At 34.8% G+C, this 25,422-nt stretch overlaps 1 protein-coding gene and 1 pseudogene across 1 annotated transcript in view; both read left to right on the top strand.

Annotated features, from left to right (window-relative positions):
• LOC121246048 (LRR receptor-like serine/threonine-protein kinase IOS1) overlaps window positions 1-25,422 on the top strand; it is a 51,320-nt gene that overhangs the window by 19,691 nt on the left and 6,207 nt on the right. The window lies entirely within an intron of this gene.
• Window positions 1,169-7,259, top strand: LOC121246049 (annotated as a pseudogene).

The raw sequence follows: 25,422 nt of genomic DNA, 5'->3' as shown, positions 1-25,422 counted from the left end.
AATAATGTATCTTACTTGTCTCTAGATCGTGACGAACGAAATCAAAATTATCACCCATTCGATCAATATATGGATCACCAGAAACATATATATATATATATATATATATATATATATATATAGTATCACAATTTATATGTTAAATGCATGTGGAAGCACGGGGCAGGCGGCGGTCAGACGAATTTTTTGTATTAAGTCTCTCATGTTTTTTCTAGGAAAGAACTAGGCCGACAAGTACGCACATCAAACATGTACCAGCTAAGATCATGTCAACGGCTTGTGACGAGTTTATCTAGACATGATTCTCTTGATTGATGCTAGCTAGCTTGCTAGATCAATATTTTGGTGATCGAACCAATTATATATTGAATTCAGTTTGCTTTTCTTAGGCTTCAAAATGACGATTGGGCAGTACATGATGACAAGTCGATCGGGACTTACAGATCGAAATTATATCTTTTTCTCTTTTGGATAAGAAAGTGAATAATTATATATATTAAGTGTGTGTGTATCATGCACACGGACATTCACTGTACAAACACGCAAATACCAATCTGCTGTCCCATTTTTTCAATAGCAAGACGTTAATTAACACCTACCAATGGGGACAGAAATGTTGAACCAAATTGTTGGATCAACCTCGATCCCTTAAAATTTGTGTCATATATATTTTAAGGACAATAATATATAATATAGCTAGAAATGGATACACTTGAAATGAGGAGTAATGATACGTACGTACATTAACCTCTTTTACAATCTTTTTTAACTTTTAAATTGACGATATTTCTGTGATGTGATATTACTTTTATAGGTTATTTTTATCAAAATTTCCCTCATTTAAATCAAGATTGTGAAAATAGTTGTATGTGTATCATTTTCTAATATTCTAAAACTCACTTCATGTGTTTATCTATTTCAGTTTGAGACTTTAAATTAAAAAAATTTGGACAATAACATCAAGGAATCTCGATCTAGTTAGTATAAATATAACATGTAAACTCATTATTTTCAACAAAAAAGAAAGAAAGAAAGAAAAGAAATCCAGTACCAAAGATGATGACGACCAAGTCGTAATTATATATATTGGTCATGCATATCAATATCATGCCAAAATGGCGTTATAAATTGTGAGAAAACTGCGCTCCTGTGCACGAAGAGATAGATCATGGGGATGTTTAAAGATTTCCGAATATTCTCATTGCCCGGTGGTTTTGCTCTTACAGTACTTTTGGTTCTTGGGCATGCCCAGGATCATCAAACAGGTACGTACGAGTATCTAAACATTCACATGATCACATTTAACTTCTATACCTTCAATATAGTACGATTCCCTAGCCTATTATATATTCTAATGCATCTCTCTCTCTCTCTCTCTGTGCCTATGTACCTTAGGCTTCATAAGCTTAGATTGCGGACTGCCGGAGTATTCGAGCTATAGTGACCAGACGACCGATATACATTACACTTCGGATGCCAGCTATGTAAACACCGGCGAAATTATGAGTGTATCGCCTGAATTCATAACAAATGTCGACGTTCGTCGACAGCTATGGACTGTCAGAAGCTTTCCTGATGGAGACAGAAACTGCTTCCACGTTAGACTTACAGCAGGCGTGAAGTACTTGATCCGTGGGACTTTCATGTATGGGAACTACGATAGCAAAGATGAATTACCTGTATTCGATCTACATATTGGACCTAATAAGTGGGATTCCTTGAAATTTGAGAGTGCGTCCGCTGTTATCAACAAGGAGATCATACATATCCCATCATCGAATTACATCCATGTTTGCCTCATCAACACGAACTCTGGAACGCCGTTCATCTCCGCACTAGAACTGAGGACTTTGAGAAATTTCACTTATGTGTCTGAATCGGGTTCACTGGCACTCGTTACACGGACAGATACCGGTGCAACTAAGAGCCAAACATTCAGGTGATCAGTCGATTTGGTCTTCATCTATATATACTGAGATTTTCAATGAGTGTATATATAATTAATGCTCTAATTTTTCTTTTTTCTTCAACAAATTAAGGAGTAGATGATCAGTCCATATTTTTTTAGTGTACGATGTTAAACAATATTTTCATATGAAAGCTGCTATGTCTACGTAATTTTTTTTTTTTTTAATTTTTATAAAAGGTACAAGGACGACAAATTTGATCGGATTTGGACGACTGAGACTTTCAGTGCGTGCACATCGTTAAATACATCGCTCAATGTCAACGCCGGTCAGAATGATTACGAACCGCCATCGGTTGTCATGAGCACTGCTGCGTCGACAAAAGATGCAAATACTTCGTTGGATTTCTATTGGGACGCCGCTCCTAATGATAACTCTGGATATTATATCTACATGCACTTCGCTGAGGTTGAAGAACTCGCCAAAGTCAACCAATACAGAGCATTCATTGTCACCATAAATGGAAACTTTTGGCACGGACCTGTTGTTCCCGATTATCTATTGGATTCTACTGTGTCCAGCCAATCCGCCCTGACAGGAGCTGGAACATATAGTGTTTCACTCAAAAGAACTGAAAATTCTACTCTTCCACCGATCATCAACGCCTTTGAGATTTATAAAGTGATAGAACTACTACAAAACGAGACAGACCAGGACGATGGTGCGTACGTTCTTCCCAACATATCTTTCAACTATTAATTTGTTGATCTCTTCCGCCATATCGTCACCGCGTATATGTTTAATTATTCTACTTTTGAGTAATACTATGCAAATTTTATATATATAGTTCTATGAGAGAAAGGTATGAAAAAGTCATTTTTCGTGGTGGGGTCTAACTTTCTCCAAAATTACTGCACGAGACTTGTATAATAACTTATTTTCCATTCTATTTATACATAATTTCTTAATGCATTTTGACATGATTAGTTGATGCAATTAACAACACCAAGTTAATGTATGGAGTGAAAAGAAATTGGCAAGGAGATCCATGTTTTCCTCCAGCGTACGTGTGGAATGGTCTTGAGTGTAGCTCTGGAGGTTACAATAATACGGCAAGAATCACATCCCTGTAAGATTTAATTAAGGAAGTGTCTAAATTTGTATTGGGTTAATCTCGATCGACTATGTATTAATAGAGGAAAATTCTATACACCATATACTAACATCCTATTTTCATCACACCAAGTAACATGTGACACATTTATCACTATTATATAATCATTTATTGCATATTTCTTTATCATCTAATAGTGATGAATGTGTCACATACCACTTAGTATGATTAAAATAGGATGAGAGTATAGTGTATAGCATTACTCATTAATGCAACTATATATTCGATGATCATCTGGTGAATTAGCAGGAACTTGTCCTCGAGTGGATTAACCGGGAGGATTGCCCCTTACATATCCAATCTCACGATGCTAGTATCTTTGTAAGTATATTCACAAATTACTTATAATTAACAAATTAAGTACTAGTTGATGATATTTAATTGGATTAATTAGGTCATCCTTTTTCTTCACACATGCCAACAAAAATTCAATGCAAGTTTGTATTTTTTTTTTTCAATTCAGGGATCTATCCAACAATAGCTTAAATGGACCCATACCAGATTTTCTATCACAATTGCCATCGCTGAAGGTTTTGTAAGTTATTCAAATAATTGGGACTAATATAAATACCAAATTTCAAGGACGTTAAAAACCAGGTGATTTTATATATATATTGTCTCTGTTATTGCAGAAAACTGGAAAAGAACAATCTCACAGGTTCCGTTCCAGTTCAACTTATTGAAAAATCAAAGAACCGATCCCTATCACTCAGGTATGGTTTTTATCACATATTAACAAGATTCGATGATCTCAGATTCCTGGAAAGTGATGAGGATTAACACAAGCACAAACTCACAAATGATCATAGATAAACTCGACACTCAAAAGGAATTCATGACCAAGGATACGGAGCAGAAATATATGATCATCGCCACCCTAAAGGATTAATCGACGGAAGAAATAATAAACAAAACAAGAAAACTCGTTTCCTATGATCAGAATCGACAGAAAGATGAGAGTTCAATAAAAAGATTAAAAAAAATAGAGGCTATTTTCATTCCAAATCACACTCTCATAAGCCACTGACGCTAGTTCGATCCGCACTGAAGATTATTGGTAATTCTGTAATTCCAAGTCTGAATTTTCGTTGCCATAACTGAATTATGCTTAGCGTGGATCCAAACCTATGTTCATCGGCTTAGTGCGGAAAGAAGAGTATTGCTGTTATTGCGGCAGTAGCATCAGTCGCTGGACTGGCGATCGTCATCTTATTAACTGCAGCGGCTATATTTTGGAGCCTAAAAAGGAGAAAACGAAAAGGTGAGCCAACTTTCTTTTTACAGGTCAAATTCTTGTTAAGACTTCGGATTTACATTATGTAAGAAATTGTATTTCCTTCAAAGATATTCATGTCTAACTGAACTCGTTGGTTATGCGAGGAACCCCGAAAATAGATGTGGAAACAAACAATCAAAACCGGCTATTGGGGTCAGAAATACGACAATTTACTTACTCTGACATCCTCAATATCACCAACAATTTACAGAGAACACTGGGCAAAGGTGGATTTGGAACAGTTTATCATGGCTACATCGACGGCACTCATGAAGTAGCTGTTAAGATTCTTTCTCCATCATCAGCTCAAGGGTATCGGGAATTTGAAGCAGAGGCAAGAAATCATTACCCATATTAATAAATAAATAAATCAAGTTTTTTCTAGTTCATAAATATATATGTGTGTGTGTGGCCTTATAATAACAGGTTAAGCTTCTGACGAGAGTTCATCATCGAAATTTGACTACCCTTTTTGGGTACTGCCATGAAGAAGCACATATGGGGCTCATTTATGAGTACATGGCCAATGGAAACTTGGCAGGTTTGGTCAAATGAAATATTACGTACTACAAGGAAGATGCTTACTATTTTATATCACTGCGTCTAATTATTATTTCCCACGATTTAATTGGGTTCCTCCGATCTAAACAATACTACTAACACCATTTTTTTTTCATACCGAATACGTGCAGATAGAAACACTAATACCCCGATCATGACTTGGGATGACAGACTTCGAATAGCACTCGACGCAGCACAAGGTTTGTAAACATACACTTTTTTTTTTTATCCTTAATAGAAGAGCCGGAAGCCACATGTCCAATAATGACCCCGTCTCAATTTTATTAAAAAGCCCTCACTTATGACGGAGGAATACCGTGGTAAGAAAACCGACACTAGGGATTTACAAATAAAACACTAAAACCATCCCTAGTATCCAACCAAAAATAAAACAAACAAACCAACACAACTACTAAACAGGCCTATAAGAAATAAACAAAAACTAAACAAGCCTACAAAAAAACCAAAAAAACCTAGGCAGCTATACTAATTTTCTTCTCAATATGGCAAACCGCCCTTATCAAGTCTTAGAAAACCTCTGACCTGTCGTGGAAGATCCAAAACAGAAGAATAAATAACATTGCTCCCTTTAGCACCAGATTTAGCCGGAAAATTAGCAACCGCATTACATTCCCTATAGATGTATCGACATGTGAAGCGAATCTGACTAAGTATGCTCATAATTTCTTCCAAGTAGTCTTCTAGATACCACAAACCACATCTTCTTTTGCCAATCTAGTCAATAATCAATTTAGAATCCATCTCAATCTCAATGGCATCAAAACCCATACGCCTAGCATGCCTCAAGCCATGAAGTAAGCCCATAACCTCAGCATGATTATTAGAACCGCAACCAATATAGGCAGAAAACCCCATATGTAACTTCCCCTCATGATCACAAATAACACCTCCTACTCCTGAAGCACCCGGATTTCCAAGAGAGCAACCATCTACGTGAATTTTGCACCAACCAATGTTCGGTTTCTCCCACCTCACAATCTTATCACCCCTCACTTGTAGACATACACTTTTTTAATCATCTCTCATCATTTTATCATTCCAACGTACTAATTTGATCACAATCTCACATCTTAAATTCCCAACTTCCTCATCTAACCACATAGACGTACATTATAATTTCTTTTAATCATCTATAATTTTATCTTTCTCAATCATTCCAACTGTTGTGGTACTCATTATTAAGTGATGACATCATTGTTTGTAACACCTCCCTTTATCAGTCAATACGTGATATCGCAATCCCCTCCCTTTAAATTCTCAAGGTTCCTTCGGGCCATGGGCCAGTCCATCATAAGTAGGTGACACAGCTCAAGTTCCACATTTTTTATTGGGATGACTTTGATACCATTTGTAATGCCTCAAATATTAGAACTCCATTAGAATCATTATATATAAAGAGTATGAACTTTTCATTCCCAAACAATATGAGATTTTATGCAGCACCTATCTTTATAATCACTTATCAATCAACATGGGCTATCTCATAGGTACTCGCTATTTAAATGAAAAGTCACCTGAAATACGACATATCATGACTATTGTGGTTGGAGATAAGAGAGCATTTCTCACATTTTTTCCTAAACATCCTATACTTTCCCAAACCATGTGTACTTTTGGAAATGTAGGGCTGGAGTATCTACACAATGGTTGTAGGCCACCCATAATCCACAGAGATGTGAAGTCTACAAATATATTGCTGAATGAGAATTTGCAAGCCAAACTAGCCGACTTCGGTCAATCCAAAGTATTACCCAGCACCGATGGCTCTCACGTGTTCACCATTGTTGTTGGAACTGTTGGGTATCTCGATCCCCAGTAAGTACAGATCTTAGCAAGCTTTGTAAGCAAACTCCATCTATACGTAGGGAATTGGAATGAGAAGTTCTAAACAGACATGTTTACAATCTTTGCTGTCAGATACGGCATATCAAACAGGTTAACGGAGAAAAGTGATATCTACAGTTTTGGAGTGGTTCTGCTGGAGATAATCACAGGCCGGCCTGTGGTAGCAAGAAACCCTGAGAAGACTCACGTGAGTAAATGGGTGAGTTTCATGCTTGCTAAAGGTGATATCAAAAGCATTGTTGATCCGAGATTGCAGGGAGATTTCCACGTTGGCTCTGCCTGGAAAGCTGTTGAAATAGCAATGAACTGTGTATCTCCAACATCTGCTAGAAGGCCTGCCATGAGTGAGGTAGCAACGGGACTAACGGAATGTGTGTCCACAGCTCGGAATGCGGGCTATGAGAATGAATCGAGAGATTCAATTCCATTGATGAACTTGAATCTGACTACTACTGTCAATCCCGTGGCCAGGTAGTAACAATTCGTTCAAAAAAAAAAATTCTCCTTAATTCTTCTGCGTACCCTTTTGCAATGCGACCAGCTTCAAACTACTAATTTTGGTATTGTTGCAACTTCATTTGAAACTCTAGATGCAATATATATGCACGTTTTATGTTTTTTTTTAAGCGTAAAATTATTAAATTAGCCATTAATGCATTTAAGTGCATATTGCAACTACTTTAACTTTCAAATTAAAGTGCTGAATGCTAAATTTGATAGCTAGTTCGATCGGTTGTCACATGGCAAAATGCATGCAGGGTGACAATTCGAGGAATTAAGTGTAAATATTTCTATAGAAAGAAAAATATCTGTTTTTTTTTTTTTTATTTTTGGCTTCGTGTGTTTTCTGTACTTTCCCAAGCTGTGATTCTGTGAATGTGATGGTTTTAGTATAAGTACCAAAGTACTATATTTCTTCTGAAAAATAAATAAAAGAGATTAGTTCCCATGGAAATGAAAAAATACCTGACCTGCGGAAATGGAAGCCAAAAAAGACCAGCAGAGGGTGAAACTCGAAACCATCAATAAAAAAGGAGGAATATCTTATATCTACGCAATATTTAACAAAAACTATTACTAATATTGATATTTGCAGAGCCTTGCAGAGCCTATAGCATTCCGACCATACTGCTCTAATTGCTTGCTTTGTTCTTGTTGGTACAAAGGGGCTGTAAAATAGAAAATAGTACGAGAAAAGTTTGCTTCAAGGTATGTTACAAATGTTACTTTCTTTAAAACAATATTCGCCCCCACTAATAATGGTATGCACACAGATTATTAGCGAATTTACCTCTAAGATACTATGACACACAGAACAAGTTTGTTTGTTTAACTGCGTTATGCATATATAAAATTAGATTCCGAATACCCTCAAATTTTGTTATTTAACCAAGAGATTAGAAATCTGTTCTCTGCAGAATGAACAGATCCTAATGATAAATTTTGAAAAAATAAAAACTTTTAAAAGAGAAAGAATTTTGAAACTGATTCTATCATTATCACGTCAAATTCGTAGGCCAATAGTTCTAATATGTATAGAGGGCTAAAGGATGTGAACATGTATATTTGTCCTGCTTGTTACAATGTGACACAAAGGTTGGACTTAGTCCGACAGTCACCACGCTTCTCCACCACCCATATCGCACGGGATCAAATCCTGACTGGTTTGACTTTTGTCATTTTCTTTGCCCAAAGTTGTGGCCTTTTTGCGCCACACGCGTTAACCAAAGAGCCTCAATATCACTAAGCCAATTAAAGGCTCACGGTATCCCTATAGACCCGAAATGATTTTAAGTCTCATGGACTTTTCATAACTTCTATTTTCAAAATAATTCACAATTTTCATAAATAAATCTCTAAAATATTATTAATAATAAATATAATATATATTATTTTAAAAATATTTCTAACAATTCTATCCATCTCTTCTCATTTGATGATCTTATCTTATTTTAATATTTAAACGTAATTTAAACATAAATATTTTTTAGTTTTTAATTTTCAATCTTTTTATTGATCGTTATCTAATCATTACAATTTTTTCAAAATTTCAAACAAAATATAAAAAAATTTAACTTTTTCAAATCTCAAAACGAAAATTATATTAAGAAATTATATTCTAACAATCTTTTAACTTTAGAATATTTTTATTCAATTTATTTTCTCATTTCTTAAAACTCACTATAAAATATCTTAACTCAAATAATTTTGCTATTATTCAAATATTTCTGGTCTTATCTCACTACTAAGCGCTCCAGATGTCGGAGACTCCCTCATCCCTCCCTCCCTACCGACGCCTCTATAATTCCCGTTTTATGGATGTTTACGGTGTTTCATGGGAATTGCTAATGGGTTGATTGTGTTATGAATAATACCCATTTCCTGAAAGTGCATAACTCAAAAAAAAAAAAAAAAAAACAATCGATTGACGTGGTGGTTTCTCCCAGTGTTTCAGTGAAAGAGTTGACTGTTATCGCTTTGATTCAAAGATTACAAGCAAGATTCTGTCAATTACACAGTGAATGAAATTCTTTAGCGATGCATGCCGAATCTACGATGTCGTACGAATTTTTTCTACCTTAATTTGTATCATCGAAGAAAAGGAAGGGATTGGAAATTTTGCGGTCAAAGTCATAATTCTCAGGCATGTTTGAAAAGTGAGATAACATAAAAATTTTATAAATAATAGTAAGATATATAGTTTGTTAATAGTAGTGAAATAGTTTGTTAATAGCAGGAAAAAGAAGAAGTTAAATAAAAAATATTATAAAGTTAAAATATTATTATAATATAATTTTTTAATATAATTTTTGTTTGATAATTTGAAAAAATTAAATTATTTTTTATTTTTTATTTGAAAGTTTAAAAAAGTTAGAATGACTAGTTTAAAAAAATTGTAATAATTAATTTGAAAGTATTTGTGTTTATAACACCCAGATCCAACATGGCCGAGCTTAGGCCAAGCACACATATTATGAAATTTTATTTATTATTCTATTTTTAATTTTTTAATTTTGGATTGATATATTAGGAAGCTCAAATTAGATTAGTCGGTTGATTTTGAAAATACCTCTCAGCCCATAAATTGTTATGATAGAATATACGAGTATTATTGGACTCAATAATCGAATGGAAACCCATTTAGCATTCACAGATCAAGTGGGCCCTATTTAATTTGTGATGGGCTCAACTATTATTTTATAAATCAAGAATTTGTTTAAAGCCCAAGAGTATTTTATTGGATGAGTTGAGCTAATTTTAGAAATTAAAATCAAACCATTAAGATTTGTTGAGTGATTTAAGGCCGTTAAACAAGCCCAATAAAAACCCAAGAGAAAACCCCAAGGCTAGTTTGTGTATAAATTCCAAGCCATGGCACGTTTCTTCCTCCTCTTCTCTAGGGTTCCAGGTTTCTATATATAAATATATATATATATATATATATATATATATATATATTGGTTGGTATTGTATTTTCCTTAGAAAAATGCTACTTGCAAGTGCACGGTGTAAATGGCTTGCAATCGGCATAGCCACGCCAGTGTTTTGATTTTTCCTTCTGTCTTAACTTCAATTACTATTTTTCTTTCTTTCTTTTTCGGTATTTCTTTGTTTGTATTTGCGCACAGAGTAACTAAAAGACTGGATTAAGGAAACAATCCCTCTCTAGTCTCTCCCCGTGGATCCCTACCAGTCAGCAGTGTTTCTCCGGTGATCCCATTCTCAATATTACATTCGTCTCTGTTTCTTCTTCTACATTTCTTAGGAACACTTGTCGTTTTTTGTCCTCGGACCCAACCCACAAACCCATAGATCCTCTCTTTGACCCTCGATGAGCAGTGGTCCAGGGAGCACGCACGCCAGTCTGGACTATGACCGATGCTCGTGCGACTGGATGGATGGGCCACCTGGTGGTGGACGACAAAGCTTCAGTGGGCCGGTGCTCATGCGGTGGGTCCGGTGCTTGGCGAGAGGGACGGTAAAGCCGATGCTTTTGCCGCTAGAAGGGTGGACCGCCTGGTGGTGGACAGAGCTTCAGTGTGGTGGGTGAAGCCAGTGCTGGGCAAGAGGGAAACTCGATAGACGCAAAGGGAAACCTGATACTGGGTGGCGAACGCAGAAGAGAAAAAAATGAAGAAGGGAGGGGTTACGGGCAGAGGAGAAGGAAGTAGGGAAAAAAAATGCAGAGCTGGACATTGTTCTATATGATATTATTGATTTGTAGTCCATAAAAACAGTTCTTTTTGGCTTTTTATTTTATTTCTTTATTCCACGTAGGATGCCAATTACCTGCTGCTTGCACGCCCCGCTTGTACCCAGCAGAACTATTTTCCTTATCTCTTCAAGAGAACCTCCAGTTTCCTCTCATTTCATTTTCGGCTTCAATAATTCAAAGCCACTGCTATCAGAAATGGAGAGAATGGACTGATGTTGAATGAGAGGTGTCCACTAATTAAGTTCAATTATGATGGGACTAGAGAATATATTCTTTCTAAGTTTTAAATTTAAGATAGATATATGGAGTTGATACTCTAATAAATATATGGCACTATTAAAAAATATTTAATTAAAAATATACGAGTCATCGTCGTTTCTTGCCAGCCGCCCATAATTGAAGAAAGAAGAATGATGCATTTAATGGAATGCAGGACAATCAATCGCCTTCTTCAGAGCTCATGGGATATGATGTACTACAGCAACTTAGGCAGCTTGATAATATAGAATTTGGCAAAGGTTCTCGAAAGAGAAAATGCAGACTAGATGAATTAAATTGGACAAAACAAAATACATTCTTCCAATTACCTTACTGGTCAATGTTGCCTTTATGACGTAATCTCGATGTTATGCATATTAAAAAATATATGCAAGAATGTCTTAGGAACATTGATGGATATTGAACAAAAAACCAAAGACACTGCTACTACCCGATGAAGAATACGTTTTCAGCTACTGGGTACTCCATGGTCCTTGGATCCTTGTACTTAGATCAGAGGAGACGTTTCTGTGAATGACTTGCTACTGTTAGATTTTCAGATAGTTTTTCATCAAATATTTCTAGATGTTTTCTAGTTGGTAATGGAAAGATATTAGGACTGAAAAGTCATGACTGTCACGTCTTCATGCAAAGAATACTTCCAGTTACAATTGGTGGGTTTTTTTGACCTGATATACAACTTGCATTGATTGAGTTTAGTTCCTTCTTCAAGGTATTGTGTGCACAGACATTGATATTAGAAGTATTGAAGCAACAACAATACGATTGCAATCATCCTCTACAAGCTTGAGATGATTTTCTCACCTGCCTTCTTTGATGTAATGGTACACCTCGCCATTCATTTACCCCACGAGGCTTTCCTTGAAGTGGACAAACAAAGCAGTAATATTCAGAGGCAGAGTAGCATTTCTCTAGATTGGAAAATGATACAATAACAATTATATTACAATCTATTTACAACTAAGGATTAAATAATTATTTTTTCCATGTACTTTAAATTGTTGCTAGGACAATAATTTTGATTTAAAGTGAGAATAAATAATTTTTTTAATATAAAGTTGTAGATAAATTATAGAGTAGTTGGTGTTGTATGATTGTCCTTAGCTCTTCGAGAGAGCCTACAGTATCCTCTCATTTTGGCTTGAATAATTCAAAGCCGCTGCAATCAGAAATGGAGAGAATAGACTGATGTTGAATAAGAGGTGTCCACCAAGTTGGACCAGTTATGATGGGACTAGAGAATATATTCTTTCTAAGTTTTAAATTTAAGATAGATATTCTTTATAATTAAAAAAAAAAAAAAGCCAACCTCCTGAATTGTACCAACGTTACAATTCAATATATCTTCTTCTATGTGATATTAAGTAATAAATAACAAATCACCAAAAGATCAACAATGAAAAAAATAAATATCCCAATGGGAGAAAGAAAATAACCAAGCCCATTCAATTGACTTCAAAACAGTCTTATATTTTGTTGGACATGTCCCTTCTATATGGTGATATACGTCATGTCCATTTCTTCCCAAGCCTTGCTTATATCTTATGTCCCGTTGGTATAGCCCGACCCGAGTTTCCCATCCGAGACTTGATCTGAGTATTACTTGTTTGGCCTAGACCAGGTGACATGGCTAGACCCTCTCTTCGTCCCAAACCAACCCCAATCCAACCCAAGCCATATACCCTCATTGCAACTTCGGCCCATTATTTGGCTTAAGGGATTTTCTCCCTTCGCAAGAGAGACTCCAGTTTCCTCTCATTTTGACTTCAATAATTCAAAGCCACTACTACCAGAAGACAAAAGAAATATATAATAAAAATGAAAGAAGAGAATATGTCATGATTAGAAGACGAAGACTTAGGGGAGTGCATAGATGTAAAAGAAAATGCCAAAGAAATTAATGAAAATGAAATTAAGAAGGGGACGACTTGGGCGAGTGGATGTAAATGAAATAGGATAGCGGATTCTTGCATCCCCTGTTTTATATGTAAAGGGTGTCATTATCATATCAGAAATGGAAAGAATAGACTGATGGTGAATCAGACGTGTCCACCAAGTAGGAGCGGTGATGATGGGACTAGAGAATATCTTCTTTCGCAGTTTTAAAATTTAAGAATTTAAGATTGCGTTTGAACTTTAAAAGATGAGTTGAGTTGAGTTGAATTAATAAAATATTATTAAAATATTATTTATTATTATTATTATTATTATTATTATTGTTTTGAAATTTAAAAAAATTAAATTATTTATTATATTTTGTGTTGAGATTTAAAAAAATTGTAATGATGAGTTGAGATGAATTATATTTCCATACGAAGTTGATCTACTAATAAATATGAAAAATGCTGATGGATTTTCTCAAAGTTGTAATTCGATTATTTTATTTATTTTTTATTTAATAATTAAGGAAGTGACTATTAAAAAAATTATTTTTTTTAATAATTAAGGATATTAAAAATATATTAAAAAAATAAAAATAAAAAATTGAAATTCACTAGCGGTACACCCAACAATAATAAATGTTGGACAGCCCGCTTGCTTAATAAAAATAATAGCACCATTAAAAAATATTTAATTAAAAAAAGAAGAAGCTCTGAGTTACCAACATTACGATTCTATATATATTCTTTTATATGTTAGGGAATAATAAATAACAAACCACCAAAAGATCAACAATGAAAATAAATAAATATCACATGCAATGGGAGAAAGAAAACAATGAATTAAGCCCATTCAATTCACTAATTCAAAACAGTCTTATATTTTGTTGAAATTATAATATTCATCACCAACACCCAACCTTTCCTAGTTCTTGGCCTCAAAAAATTAACAGCTCCTATATATCTATATCATGCATATATACCGTTACTTACAAAGCGCTGCTCATATTAATTTGATCATTATATTATAAATAAATAACGCATGCAAATTAACTAAGCACCAAACAAGCAACGCGTACACTTGAGGCCTCCTGCCATCAAAACCTCTAAGACGTACAGAAAGATTAAAATGGACCCAATTATTTGATTAATATGGCTGCCTACTCGATCCCATAATCCAAAATTTCTCCATCTAGACGGGGTGGACTTTTGACCAAATGCCCAACGTAAATGAAGAGCTAACTCACAAAATAGACAATTTGACTGGACCATACCTTATATATAAAAAAACAAAAAATTGGCAGTTTTTGCTAATTTGCCTATAACCACTAGCTAGCGGTCTGATTTTTGTGACAGTGGAATTTAGATGAGAAGTCATTTCCCAGCCTCAGCCTCAGCCTCCTTTTTCGACCGAAAAGTCAGGCCCTACCTTTTCAGAGGGCATTGGACAAATAGTATGGCATTCTTTGCAAACGTGAATGGAATAGTCTTTCACGATATGTTTTCGTACCTTTATTTATTTGTTTGGAAAACATATTATAGCACCGAAATATGCTAGAACCGAAAATTCTCAATTTTTTTTTTTTTTAAAAAAAAAAACTATGTCTAAAAAAATAGAACAGATCTAGCAAAACTGCATATACTTATTATATCCACATAAAATTTGTTTAAAGATGAACACCACCAATCATTTCCCACATGCTCACAGATCACTATGTTTATTATCATTGCTCACAGATAGGCCGGAGAGGGAGAGTTACCAAAAAGCCGGCAGCGAGAGAGAAACGAATGAGAGAGAGAGAGATTGCCAGGTGCCCAGGAGGGTGTTTAGGACTAAAAGCCATTAGGTAACAAAATTTTAGGCACCCATACCCGTAACCGCTCAGGTAGGGCCAATTTCGGCTGATGCGATTTTTTTACCCAAGCCGAAAACTAAAACTGGAACCCAGTTATCCAGGTTCCAGACCAGACTGAGAAAGACCTAGCTCGATTGAACAACCTTATCTCCAATTCTGATAATAATACCCATTACGTATAAAATTTGGAATACAAGAATCCTATTTAATTTCATGTTTTTCTTGAAACGTACTTGTTAGTTTTTTTATGTTAAAAAGTACATTCATATATGTCAACCAAACAGCCTCGTTTTATTATTAAAGTACTTTTTTTTATATTAAAAGTACTTTAATATTTGTCAACCAAATAACCTAATTTTATTATTGAAGTGCTTCTAATGCTATTTAAACATTTTTTAAGCCTCATAACGCAACTCTAAACAGACCCCAAAATAGAAATGCTACTATGCTGCCCCAATTATACCGCTCATTTCACCCCCATTGACGTGTTATCATATGATTTATTAAAAATTAAAAACATAAACATAAAAGAGATAGAGAAAATCAAGGATTTCAATTTTCTTATTTTTGTATTTTCGAACGTCATTATGTTTTGAATATATATATTTTAATAAACCACGTGATACCAAGTGATGGTGCCCCGTCAACAAGACAAAGTGAGAGGTATAACTAAGGTAACATAGTAGAAATTCTCTTGTTTAAACCTCAGCCGTATATTGGCAAAAAACTGGTCAATAACGATGGCTTGCCCTTCTAAAGCATTGGGAGACTTTTTCTTTGACAATGGAAAGGTGTTAAATAATATATATATATATATATATATATATATAATAAAATTCAGCTCTTTCTATCCTCACTTTTAAGACAAATAATAATTTTACATAGTATCAGAGTAGCTAATGGGTCATCCAATTGCCATTGATAATAGAATGCATGAAGAACTTATATAATTTACATGAATATCAATAAAATGTTGGTGACTAATTTTGACCTAATGATATCATCACGAAGTATAACATCCGTCCTTGTGGTGAGACTTTAATAAATGGTTTTAGAAGGTGAGACAGAAATTACTGACCATTTTCAAACTTTTTATCTTTCCTTCCCAGGATATAAAAGATTCTATGTTTTAAAATTAAAACATGTTTATGTATTAAAAGAGAATTTGCAACGGAAATCATTAAATTAAATTAAAAGTCCTTTTATAAAAAGTTGTCTTTTATACATTACATAAAACAGGCCTAGGCTTCTGTCACTCTTCTCATAGGCCATGTATGTCCTGACGCTTCTTACTCATTTTGTTCCTGAGGGGGGGAGGAACATACATAAAAATAAAATAAGTCGAATACTCAGTAAGTATTACTTCATACTATAAAAATAAACTAGCATGAGTTTTCATTCATGCATTCATCATTCTTTTACATACTTTACATAAAACATTCACTTCTTTTTAAAACATTACAAGGCGGATTTTTTCTTTAAAAATGTTTTCATTTCTCATAAAATATTTCTCACACTTTGTACATTCATTCATAAAGAGCTAAATCATTCATATCATTCAATTAACTCTTTTCATTTTTTCTCTGGCCGGTACACGCTGTTACGTCCTGTGTGTTAGGGTCAGTGGTCTTTTGGACCCGGACTCCACCAGTGGCCACAGGTTGGGAATCTCTTTCAGTCAGGGGGTAGCATTGGGTGTACTACCAGTACTACTTACTCGACATTGCAATCTGCCCAATCCATTGGTACCATCATTCATTCATTCATTTCCTCTCATTTCATTCATTCATTTCAGTCATTTCCTTTTCATTCATTCGTTCATCAGTCTATTTCATTTCATAAATATCATTTAAAAGCATAAGTATAAACATCATCAAGCAACTTCATTTCATAGCATCCATTAAACATTTCTTTCATAGCATCATATAAATACACTTTTATTGCATCATTTAAATATCATTTAAAAGCATCAAGCGTAAACCTCAACATTTGATTTCATAAAAAATAAGGACAATAACTACTGCATATAACATCGATTCACATGCATACAACTATTACTTTGGGTGCATAAATAGAGGCTGCCAAAGAAGACCATTACATAGGTATACCTTTAAACATTAATACTTAGCATACTTTCATAAAACATCCTTTCATTTTCATTTCATATCATTTAGAAAACTCTATAAGAGTATGAACATAATACTTACCTGGACTCCATACTATTTTCATTTCATGCAGTCCATTCATGTGAGTGTCAGATGACAACCTACATGCATACATAACCTTAACATCATTTCCTTTTCAAGTGCAAATGTAACTTAAACTTAAAACTTACTTAATACTACTATTTACTTAAACTTCATTCACTTAGACATACTCTATTATCCAAGTCCATCTTCTATGTTTTCCTTTGTCACTTTTCTTAAATCTCAAGGTCGCAGCTTGTGACCCACTTGAGGTCACATTTTCAACACATAGCATTCTACTTCATATCCTTATTCTTTAAGGTGAACCTCAATGATTCACTTTAAAGGTCAAGACATATAGTCTTTCTACCAAACCATCCATTCCTATGTATAAGTTGAACCAACCAAGTCATATATCTCAATCATAGACAATAATACAGACATCTCTTCCTCCATCCATGCATAATCTAATCAACACTTCATCATAATCCAAATCAAGTATAATACACAACTTTAAACCAACGTTGAGGCTTAAACATCGTGTACTCATGCTTAGGACAAACTATCCATTACATATGGTAAATCTATCCGACACATACGTCCAACCAATTTACACATGTACCCTACCATTTTTATCACCTAAGATCAACATATAGCTCACTAAAACATCCACTTGTTTAAACAAGCTTCATACACACCAACATTAACATCCAACTCAAACTCAACCAACATAACATTTCATACAACCCGTCCAACTACATAACTTATCCCGACACTTCACACGACATACACAACGTACAACCACATCGCCAACTACGTAACATCCCATTACGTCACATAGTTCACAACTACCTTCCAAACTGCACAGTGATTCCATCACTTCACATGGCATTCGGCCACTTCACAAATCACATAGTGATCCATCACTTCACATTCACAGTTCACTACACAGAGCACATTCACAATAGTCCTACCACTTCTCAATCACAACCCCATCACAATCACACTACGCACAATCATAACACAACTGCACAAATATCCCAACACTTCATAAGGCATAACCACACCACAAAATTCACATCACAGCTTCGTATTTGATGCCAACACTTCATAACATGATGTCATCTCACCAACTACATCACACTACACAATAACCCTGTCACTTCACACTACACACAACCACAACAAAAACTGCACAATAAGGCTCATCACTTTAATTACACAGCCACATCACAACTACTCCATTCACAATCCACAGTTCACAAATCACAAATACCAACAACAGCACACCAATCACAACATAACATATTCACAACACCATTACAATTTCAGCTTCACAACATAATAAATCATTGAGGGAAAAAGATAGAAATTATATCATAATTTCGAGGCTGAAATTGTTGCATCGCTTGCTGTCCGACTAGGTCACGTAGTGGAGGCTATATACATGCAAGGAGGGGCTGGTTTGAGGCTTGGTGGTCACTATCATGACCTTAAAATAGAGGTTGTTTGGTGGCTGGGCAGTGAGCCATGTGTGGAAGGTGGGTGCTTCATAGTGAAGGACAGTGGTGCTAGGGGTGCGACGAGGCTTGGTTGAGCTAGGTTTCTCGTGCGGTGGTTCACAGTGGTGGTCGATGGCAGGGAGGGTCGAAACAGACAGAAACAAAGGGAGTATCATCGAGGCTAGCGCTCTAGCTATTGGATCGTGAGAGGGGATAGGGGTGGTTGCGGTTGTGGGGTATGGCTCCCCTTGGTGTGGCTTCGATGCTACCATCCACGGCGACAAGCGGCCTAGCATAGTGGAGGGCGAAGGAGAGAGACCTACAGGGGCTAAGGGAGAGGTCGATGAAGGAGGGGTTGGTTGGATGGAGACAAAGGATCATGGGCTGGGTTTCGACTTGAGGGGAGGCGACGGCGTGGGCAAAAAGGGAGATGGAGGATCAGAGGTGGAGGATCATCTGCGTTAAGCGACAGTGGAGGTGGTGCCAGCAACGTTTGGTGGCGCGGGCTGGGTACGGTGAAGGCAACCTTGGAAGATGAGATCAGGGAGGGATGGTTACGGCATGGGGTAAGGGAGAGAGAGAGATAAGAAAGAAAAGAGGGAAGGGATCTAGGGTTTCTAGGGATTTAATCCTAACCTAGATCCAACAGTGGATATTAAACACAAAAAAATAAACTAACTAAAGAATACGAAGATAAAATAGAAACTAAATAAATTAAAATCAAACTTTAATTTATTAATCCCAAAATAATATTTTTCATCATAAAATAAAATGATGAGCTTTCATAAATATTTCTTAAGAGAAATAAAAGCATCTAAATAAATAGATTTTTAATATAAAATTAAATAATGAATATTAAATAATATTCCTAAAGAAATAAAATCATTTAAATAAAATGATTTCCTAAAACTATATTATTTTCGAGGCTCCGAAAATATAAAGAGGCTTACTTTAAAAGTAGGCTTGGTCCAATAACACTAAAAATACCTCATTTAAAATAATTTTAGACATTTAAAATATTTCGAGGATTTAAAATAATCGTCTTGCTTTAAAAATAATCTGCTAAATTTAAATTCTAGGTTTAAAATGCAAAGACAATACTCATGACCAATCGAGAAAAAAATGAGCAGTTGGTCATATGATGCCGTACGTTGTTGTCAAGTTATTCTGAAATGTTTAAGATAACATTTGCTTGTTAGGTCCTGGTGATCAATATGCAAATTTTAATATTGTACGGCTTTCAAAATATCATTCTACCTCTCTCTCTCTCTCTCCCCTTTCAAAATATTATTCTACTTGTTGATGACGTATTTCATACACCTGGGCTAAGTTCCAACAACCTAGGCCGGGATCCTACTACCTGAAATATTATAGAGACAAATGTGGTCTCGGTGGTGGTCTGGGGAACCTCCAATGCCAAAGTCAGTCTTCTTCCTTGGAGAACTCTCATAGAACAGAGTGTTTAGAGAGCTTATTCATTCCTAGAATCTGACTTTTATATGATGTATTGGAGAAACATCTTGTGCCCTGTGTCAGGGGTCTACATCATGCCCACAGTTGTCAGGCCACGGTCTTTAATGTGGCGTGGCTTCTGAGGTATTGTCATTAATACTGCAGGGCTCCCCAGGTGGCATCTTGACGACAAGCGATCGATATGGTCACTTCCCATCACCATCGTCAGGAAATAGAGGGTCATTCATGTTTTCTGTTCACTTGTCGGCGTAGATCATTAAATGCTAGGTATCGCATAAGGGTGTCAGGGTCGGCGTGTCCTATTTGTTCCCCTGCCTTATTTTTCACGTGAGAGTATCCCCTTTCCTCTAATACAGCTTGTGGGCTTAGTTCTGTTGGAAATTCCTAAGCCCATAGGAAGGGAGCAATCTGGGACGAGATGGGCTTCAATCTCGCGTCCAGGCCCAATCCTGAGGAGGAGATGGGAATATCCCCTCCACCATCTTATTGTCATGCATATAATATTTGTCATTATTATCATCTATATATACATAGTTATTAGCACCAACCATTAAAATACTTTTTGAAGTATGGATACCTATATTTCCATCCTATTAAATATAATATGTATGTTATTTAAAAATCACCATTTAGGAAATTTTTTTAACAACATGACATTTATTATAAAATGATAGTACCACATCATACTAAATAATAAGAAAATAACTTTGATATAACTTGGGCGCATATGAGCATTACTCAATTAACTTTGATTGGTTCAGAGTATAATGTCCCTTTAATTTATGCCAAGGCGTGGTAGCATGGAAAGCCCAAATCTGGCAACTATCAATCTAGAGATTTTGATGAAGTCTTATTGAATTGTAGGGGTGTAACCGGTCCAATTCGATCCAGTTTTGGACATTTTTAGAACCAAACCAGTATACACCAGTTTTGAAAATTTAAGAATCGAGACCAGACTGATTCACTATCGAAAGCAGTTTTTTCGATTTTGGTCCGGCCTGATTAGATTTTTCCAATTTTACAGATAAACAAAATCATACTCCAACAAAAATTTAGCAAGTGATTGACCCAAAGCAAGTTTATATTAATAACTTAATATTAATGTTCATGTTTAAGATTAAAATTCATGTTATATTAATTTTATGTTATAAATTTATAATGTTATATCATGATCAAATTTTATATTAATTTTATGTTATAAAATTAATAGACATGAATAATGAGATTTTAAAATTTCATGTTATATGAATTAGCAATTTAGCAAATAATATAGATAATATAATATAAATATTATATATAATATAAATAAATCATATAAAAAATATTTTATATATGATATAAAAAAATTAAAAATATAATATACATATATATGTACAGGTCCGGTTTGGTTCAAACCGGTATTCTAAAATTCAAAACCAAAACTAGAATGATTTTCAACCAGTTTTTCTGAATGAAAACCTATACCGGACTTGACTAATTTGGAACTGCACCGAACACAGCTGTTCGATCTAGTTTATATGCTTCTCAATTATCTTACAACCCTAATTAATCATTGCCAGATGGACAAGTCTTTAAAAATCCGATTCAAGATATTTTATAAAGGGAACAGCTAGGCCATCGAGAAGTGCTCCCGAGAAGTTCTACTGACAATTGCAAAATGCACTTTTTTATTTTGTGTTTTTTCCAAGCATTTTTTAAAACCTTAAACATTGTTTTTTTTTTAAAAAAATCACAAACTCATTAAAAAACACTTCCTTAACTATTAAGTAAAAAAAAAAAAACAAATCGGTACAAAATGTCGATGGCCGTCCTCGATAGGAGTAGTGTTTTCCTTCTATAAAATACAATCGGTTTCCCCTTTGCCCATAAACCTTTAGCATTTGATTATTGTTTTTAAGTACTCGCTAATGAAACTATTAACCAAATTCAAAAATGTGGGTCTTCTGTTACAGATTTTATGCAATTATTTGCTGGTATGATGGAGTTGTTAGAGCAGGAGGCTTTGGAGGAATTTGTTATGACAACTAAAAATATTTGGTAGAGAAGAAACTTTTTCATCTTTCAAGATAAGTTTGCTCACCCAAATATGGTAGTGCAGCAGGTTAAAGAACTGCTATCAGCATATCAAGAGTGCTAGCTTACAAAAGAGTTTTCCAAGTCTGATATAGGAAGGATCCAATCTAGATGGGAACCTCCTCCTTTGGGATTTTACAAAGTAAATTGGGATGCTGCAACTAGAGAAGAGGATGGAAGAGTAGGAATTGGAATTTTCATAAGGAATTTTGAGGGTATGGTGCTGGCATCTAGGAGTATGCAAAGGACAATGTTCATTGATTCCTTCTCAGCCGAGTGTCAAGGAGCTTTGCAAGCCATAACTTTTGCTAAAGAGATTGGGTTGAGGAGCATAATATTGGAAGGGGATGCTTTGCAAGTTGTTCATAGCCTTAAACTTGACAGTTCACAGTCCCATAGTGCAGGTGTGTTAATTTGGGATGCTAAAGTAGTTTTATCTCTTTTTTATCATTGGGATGGTGTTCATGTAAAAAGGGATGTCAATGAGGTAGCACATGTTTTGGCGCCTAAGTATGCTTTAGAGAGTGAAGAGGATGAGATTAGAATGGAGGAGAGTCATTCATGTATTTTGCCTTTCCTTTGATGATTATTAATGAAATTCACTATGTTTCATTTCAAAAAAAAAAAAACAAATCCTTTGTAATTATCTATATATAAGTTAATAGTGCCTGGCCATTATATTTATGGTCGGGATCAGATAAGTTAATTACTACATTCGTAACATTAATTATAAATATTTTAAAATCACATATTATGTGTATCTCACTCTAATAAGTATAATGAGAACATTATATTTTGAGAATTCTCGCTCTAACCTCTAAAATTCGATTAAAAACACGGTGCAAACATGTTAATTAAACAATTCGATGAGCTGTCATTGCCAAGAAAATCCTTCCACATACACCTACAAGAAATTTGACTTTTAGGGATGAATTAAATTTCGTCCCTAAAAGTCATTTTTGGAAATGAAATTTACATTTCACCTCCAAAAATGCCTGAGCTACTAAATTCATTCGAACGAAAAACTATTCATTCGAACAAGATATTTTGTGACGAACAAAATCGTCTCAAAAAAAGAAAACCGTTTGAACGGAACAAAATAGATTCGAACACAGAATTAATGTCCGTTCGAACAGTATATAATTTGTTCGAATAATAAAATTGGCGGGAAATTAATTTATTTTTCCCGGGGAATGTTAATAATCGTTAGATGGTATGTCTTGAATAACTGCGCAGAGATTGATCACTACTTGAGGTTAGTGATAATCATCTAAATCAATATTATCTTTATGTATAATAATATAGTATAACTTCATACAAATTAAACATGAACATGAACATGCACAGCAAACATATACAACTACTTCGATCGAATGGTGTAACTGACGTAGAAAATACGCACAAAGAGGAATTTGCATTGTGGTTTAAACATACGGTAGTACTATTAAGCCCCATTTTATAATACGAATTTCATACCACTAAATTCTACTTTTTTTCTATATAATAATATTTATTGATATAGATTGCATTGAAATATGGTGAAAATTCAGAAGAAATCTCACCAAAACTGTATGCTCTAGCATCTGGTCCGTCCAGGCGGGCCATCCACTACTCAAGATGTTTGGTGCATAGATATAAATTTTCCACAATTGATAGAGAACAATATATGAAAACTCAAAATTGTGGGGTCGTAGTCGAAGGAAGTCATGTGGATGATAACATTGACTTCTACGAAATTGTGGAAGATATCATAGCGTTAAAATACGTAGGGGATATATGGTCTGGTTGTTTAAATGTAATTGGTGGGATGTCTCAAATCCTAGGTTGGGAGTACGTAACGATGATTATTTTGTGAGTGTCAATACATCTCGCACATGGTATGAGAACGATCCTTTCGTTCTCGCTTACTAAGTGAATTAAGTTTTTTATTTAGATGATCCAAGGTATGGAAATCCATGGCAGGTAGTGGAGAAATTTGCACCAAGAAATATATATGATTACATTCCAGAGGCAGACGAACAACATGAAGAAATTGATAGTCCAACAAATAAAGAAGCATATCAAGAAAATGAAGTAGGTATCAATCTATTTGTCGATCTAAGCCAATATGATATGGTCTCATTGCATAGAGAAGATGTTCAACCCGAAGTAATTGAGGGTGAAATATCGGAAGAAGATGAATCAACTGAAGTGTCTAGTGAGGATGAGGGCGACTGGTCCAACAAAACGGATAGTGAATGAATTTCAAATATGAATTTTTGTAAGTAATATTAACATATAAAAGTTATGATAACGTTTGTTTGAATAATAATTTGTTACAATTTTAAATAGATATGCCTCCCAAATGCAAAGCAACACGTGTGACATCCCCATCCATTACTGACTCCCCGTGTGGTTCACCTGTCATGAATAGTGAGCCAACATCACCAGGCCCAGAACAAGGTATCTTATCAAATTAAATATTATATTTTATTCTCAATTTAAGTAATATATCTATAAAATAAATTAATTTAATTCAAAAGTTATGCTTTAATTATTGTATATATAGCTGTTATAAACAAGCGCCGGGGTAGAGGCACTACGAGGGGTGTCTGCATAGAGAAAGTAAGAAAAGTTGATAAAATCAAGGTTGATATTTCTGATGATCACACCGTGGCTCCAGAGATTCGGCAGCGTGGCTTGCTTCTTATGTTAGTACATTTGCCTGCACGTATGCACTGATTGCTACATCCTCTTGGTATAAAGTTTTTCAAGATGCGAAAGACCACATAAAAAACTATTATTTGGTAATAAGTTACATCTCAAGCAACTAAGTATATAACATGTTACTTTCAAATTATTTTGTATTTATACTAATTGTTTATAATTTTTGAAATGATGAGTTTGAGCTTAATTTTGGCCGAAGAGAGGATCGATTAACGGTTGATGAACTGATGTCAAATGCATTTCAGAGGTACAAAGGTTAATGTCATGCACATTTTAAGAAGTTCAGTACTACAATAGAAGCGCGCCAAAATCCATTCCAAGCAATTCCACCAAACGAATGAGAGAAAGTTTGTGATATGTTTGAAGATCCTGCTTATCAGGTAATATCGCTGCTATCTTTTTTTAATAGTATATCACAGATGTATTAAACATATAGACTAATATTTTTTTTAGCAACGGAGTACTGT

Source organism: Juglans microcarpa x Juglans regia, chromosome 1S (genome assembly GCF_004785595.1).
Source record: "Juglans microcarpa x Juglans regia isolate MS1-56 chromosome 1S, Jm3101_v1.0, whole genome shotgun sequence".
Classification (NCBI taxonomy): domain Eukaryota; kingdom Viridiplantae; phylum Streptophyta; class Magnoliopsida; order Fagales; family Juglandaceae; genus Juglans; species Juglans microcarpa x Juglans regia.
This window is presented reverse-complemented; position numbering and strand designations above follow the sequence as displayed.